The 5380-nt window shown below is 32.4% G+C and overlaps 1 pseudogene; it reads right to left on the reverse strand.

Annotated features, from left to right (window-relative positions):
- Positions 1–285: 285 nt before the first annotated feature.
- On the reverse strand, positions 286–3332 carry LOC114747575 (sugar transport protein 10-like; annotated as a pseudogene).
- Between the last annotated feature and the right edge of the window lie 2048 nt (positions 3333–5380).

A 5380-nucleotide genomic window follows, 5' to 3' on the forward strand; every position in this document is an offset into this window, starting at 1 on the left:
ATACCAATAGAAAGTAAAGAAAGGATCCATGTCCATTGCTTGTATTTCTATTACAAAACGTTTTGTGTACAAAATGTATTGAAGAATATACACATGTAATTTTATACACATGCAATTTTCATACATCATATACAACTCCTCTATGCACAAGAAATCAAAATTATTAGTCTCGAAAGAGAGAGGGGGTGTGAACTTTGGAAAGAAATGAAGTCATATCCAAACGTTTTCCTGATTCTTCTCACATTTTTTCTTTATTCAGTGCATATTTAACTACTATATAATCTTTCAAAGATTAATAGCCTTTCGATTGTATCCAACATTAGGTGAAGGCATGCGACTGAGAGGAACAATCTTGCCCCAAAGCCAATGTGTTTTCCAAATAAGATGCATTTCTTCAATAGGAACGTTCTTTGTTTCTGGGAGGAGCAGAGCAACAAAAATGGTCATTATGACAACGAAGCCGGCGAAGAAGAAGAAGAGGCCGAACTTCATGTGGCAAAGCATGAGAAGAAAGATCTGAGCAATGATGAAAGTGAAGAACATGTTGACGGCGACGTTGATGGCTTGGCCGGCTGATCGGATCTCGAGAGGGCATATTTCACTAGGAACTAGCCAACCTAAGGGTCCCCAAGACCAAGCATAGGCTGCAACATATGCGCATATTAAGAACAGAAGCACATCTGCCTCTACTTTGCTAAATGATCCTTGACCACTTACTCCAAACTTCAAACCTATCATGACTCCCACAGCAATCTAGAATAGCAATTCAATGTAACGCATATTAGTACATTTTGAAGTTCTCAGAGAGATTTTAACATGCAAGATGAGGCCAGTTGACGCTAAATACGAAAAGCATTCGTTAGATGTAAATAAAATACGTACTACCATTGTTTTCAATATAAGTCATTTTCAGAAAAACAAACAACATATAATTTAATATATATATATATAAGGTTTTTTGTTCAAAATTTTAAGGGTTCTTACACCTAAAATGCCCCTAAGAATATAAGAAAACGGGTTGCCTCCCATTATCAGGCTTCATTAATATTTAAATTGATGATTAATATAAAGGGTAAAGTTGAGAAATAAAATTGAGAACTGAACTACTGTTTTGGTCCTGTTTATAAGAAATAACTTTTTCTTTTGTCTAGAGCATTTATTGATTTTTTCCTTTCTATACTTTTATTAAAAACGAGTATTTATTAAGGAGATCAATTATCAAAAGTCTCCAGTCAATTATGAAATAAGAGTATATTGTAAAAGAAATAAGCATTTTTAACATGTCTATCAACCTAACTGACTTTTTAACTATTATTTTCATTCTTGAAAATTAATTGTTTGTCTCTCGTAAAACGGACTCAAAGAATACCTATAGCTATTTTTATTTGTGGGTGTAAATGTCTTGTCAATATTTTGAAATGCGAGGAGTATATATATACCTGGCAAATAAGCATTTGGAAGCCACCTTCAAGGAACAAAATCCTTCTTCCAAACTTATCAACAGTGAGTATAGAAACTAGCGTGGACAAGGCATTAACAACTCCAGTTATAACAGCTGACATCAAGGAAGCTTGAGAACCAAATCCAAGAGTCTTGAAAAGAACTGGTGCGTAGAACATAATGACATTGATGCCTGTTAATTGTTGGAAGAATGGAATGAAAGAGCAGAAAGTGATTTGAGGCCTATATTTGGGTTGTGTGATGTTTCTCCATGGATGATGAACTTCCTTAGCTTCTTCGCTCGCATCGATCAGATCCTGAAGCTCCTCGTCGACGTTCTCGGTTCCTCGGATCTTTATTAGCATTGCCTTGGCTTGTTCGTGTTGACCTCTTTCTATTAGGGAGTTTGGTGTGTCACCCAAGAAAAGTGATCCTAAACACAACAGAAAGGCAGGAACCGCTCTCCTAAACCTAATGAGATTCTCCATCCTTGTCTATACTTAGCTGTCCCATAGTTTATAAGGTTTGCAACCAAAATACCAATTGTTATCATCATCTGGAATCCCATGTTCAGTGCTCCTCTGATTTTTGCCGGAGCCATTTCAGATAGATACACCGGAACAGACTGTGAACACATTGAAGAATAAATCATAATATTGATTTCTGGACAGAGATTAGTCTCAAATCTATAGTGATTTAGAGATACTCTGAATTAGATTAAAAAAAAGTCATAATATTGATTTCAAGACATTATATGATCACGCGCTCCAATTCTTAAAGAACCCTTTCTTATATTTTTCTTAAAAGAAATATATATATATATTTATATAGAACCCTTTGCAAAGTAGGATGCAATATTTACTATTCATTAATTACCAGGTTAATATACTCAGATTCAGTTGACGTGAAAATGGGTGATGAAATAGAGTCTACACATTATCGTACATTCTTTCAATAAAATTAAATGAAAAGCAAGGAAATTTAGAAAAGATTATATATATATATATATATATTGTTTTATGAAAATTAAAGTTGTCAACTAGCTTCCTTAATTGACAACATTCAGTTAAAAGGTGTTTTATATTTAGGTCCAAAGTAAGAGAGTGTATATACATATATGCCACACTCCGAAGGGAAGCACTTAAAAATGGTTAAAAGAGATAGAATAACTTATTTTCAATGATAAAACATATATAGTTAACGTTAATAAGATTAATCAATAGGTTAAAAATTCGAATTTCTTTTTAAAATATCATCATTTAATTACTTGTGGTTTTAATAATTGATCTTATTGATAAATCCTCTTTTTTTTTAATTAATATGATATAAAAAAAATTTTTGAGAAATGCAGACGATAAACTTATTGTTCCTTATAAACAGGATCAAGAAAACTCCAAAAAATTTCTCTCATAGAAAGAACGGGAGAGATTACTTACTTGATTACAGTAGCCAACACCAAAACCGAGCAATATACGGCCAATGATAAGCATTGCGATGTTCAATGCAAAACCATTCAAAAGAGCACCAACGAGGAAAAACAAACCACCAAGAAACATGGAAGGCTTCCGACCAAGTAATCTTGTAGTGGCAGAAGCAAAGAAAGAAGCAACCAAAGCAGCAATGTACAAGGACGAAGTGAACAACGTAAGAATCTGGTTATCAAATTTACAATACGTGTTCTCATGCACGCCAGCCTTCATTTGTTTATACACAGATGGAAAAAACTTCTCCAAGAATGGATCCATGGAGGTCACTCCTCCGGTGATCCCGAGATCGTAACCGAAGAGAAGGCCTCCCATGGCGGCCACGAAGCAAGTCACGAGCACGAACGCCGTCACCCTTCCTTCGTAGTGCCTCACCGGACCTTGATCAGCAAAAGCTCCTCCCGCCATATTTGAAATATAGCTTCAAATTACTTCAAATTTGTTTATTATAGATACTGTCTAGCTCTACACACTTGTTTGTTTTTGTGTGGTAACTTATTTTATATGTATATACAATTTGGTTGAAAAGAATCAGAAAAGCTAGAGTTGGTTTTGTTTTTTTTTCCAGGTTGAAGACGATAGATGTTGTTTATATAGAAGAGAACAATGTGGGTTTTTTTTTTCCTTTTTTGGAGGAAGGGTCATAGTGCAGTCTTAGTTTCTAAAATTAGAAGAAGTCTTTGAATTTTCAACCGATCAGAGAGTTCGTCGTTAAAGTATTGCCATAGGGATGTAGCCAAGGAAATCGTACTCTTGACTAGTTATTATTCTTTTGTTTTTTTTCAATGGATAAGTTTATTTTTTCTAATTTTATCCGATAATTACTGTGATACAATAGTGACATTGATTCAGTCAACGAATATAAGGACAAAAAATTGGCTTAAAAAGGAGGATAATATTTTTAAAATGTAAATTTAATTGTTTATCGATAAGGCAAGATATATTTTAATTGCATTGTATCATGCTAGTATATATTGTTAATTAATTATAATTTTGAAATCATTGGAATGTGTGGTTGAAAATATTTGCTTATTATGTTATTATGTATGTTTGCACATTTGACATGTATAACATCCCTTCTAATTAAATTTACATATACTGTGAAAGATGGAGGCATGGAGCTGAACACTTCATACGCATATATATATAACCAAAATATGTAAAATAATCATATATATATATAAATGTAATCTATCCATCCCGTCTATTACAAGGAATACAGCATGTTTCATAACATAACAGATTTTTTCTAAAATATTAATTTTTTTTAACCTGGCATTCCTAAACTAATTATCCATCCGGTTCATATTTCCTCCATTCCTTTTATAAAAGACAAATTAACTAAATTATCTTGTTCAAAATGTTGGTTAAAAATTAGTTGAAGACAATAAAGATGTAACAAAAAATGTAATCTTTGTTGCCACTATATATCCTCAATTATGTAGAATAGAAATGATGAGTGTTGGGAGTGGGGGGGCATATTTAGGAAATTAAATACAACAATATAAGTAGTGAGTAATTAAATGGAGTAAAATGAGAAATCTAAAAAATAACATTTAAGACAACATCTAAATATCTCTTATATAAAGTGTAAACACCCTATTATGTTCAGGCCACAAGAAATAATAATAATAAATCAGATATATAAAAAATAATAAAAGAAAAGTCTTTCTTAATTCTTCCTTGGAGCTAAGTTTGAAGGTCTATTACGTAGCAAGCAAAAAAGGAAAATCAAACAAAATAGTCTCCCTACAATAAATGAGGATAAAAAAAATGTCATTAAATGCGCGAATGACTTTTAAATTAAGAAAAGTGATGTGGAGTGGTTAAGGAGGAAAATAAGAAGAACAAAAATTAAAAAATAAAAATCTCTTATTTAGATGATTGGCTCCCAATGTGTGAAAAATTTCCTTTGAACTCATTATTGTGGAAAGTAGAAAGCAAAAATTAAGATGAAAAATCACAAATTGATTGGAAAGGTTTAAGAGTCATTATTGGGGAATAAAAATTAAAAATTAAATAAAAAATCAGATAGAACCTATAAATAAGAGAGTAAGGGTTAAAGAAAGACAAATATTTTTTTTTTTGGGAAGAACGGAGGGAAAGAGAGAAAGATAGATAGGCATAATTTGAGTTTTATTATCTCATTTTCCAAAATAATTTCTTGTGGGAAAGGACAGTTCACCGAAGAGAGACCCTCTTACTTTTGCTTTGTTCAAAAGATCAAGCTTAGGATTCTTGCCTAGGCAATGAAAACTGTAGTTAGAGATGGAAGCATGGATCATTTAAAAACATTCGGCAAATCCTTTATTTATCGTTTGCTTATAGATTGCACTTGCCCATATTCACATTGTGTAAAGGGTATGTATTTTAGCATAGTGATTGCTATCTTGATTTAATGAGTGTTTCCTCTTCTATTTCATGAAAGGCTTGGACATCAAAGGCATGTGCTAATG

The sequence above is a fragment of the Neltuma alba genome, unplaced genomic scaffold, assembly GCF_004799145.2.
Source record: "Neltuma alba isolate B1F8T4 unplaced genomic scaffold, ASM479914v2 tig00005370_pilon, whole genome shotgun sequence".
Lineage (NCBI taxonomy): Eukaryota > Viridiplantae > Streptophyta > Magnoliopsida > Fabales > Fabaceae > Neltuma > Neltuma alba.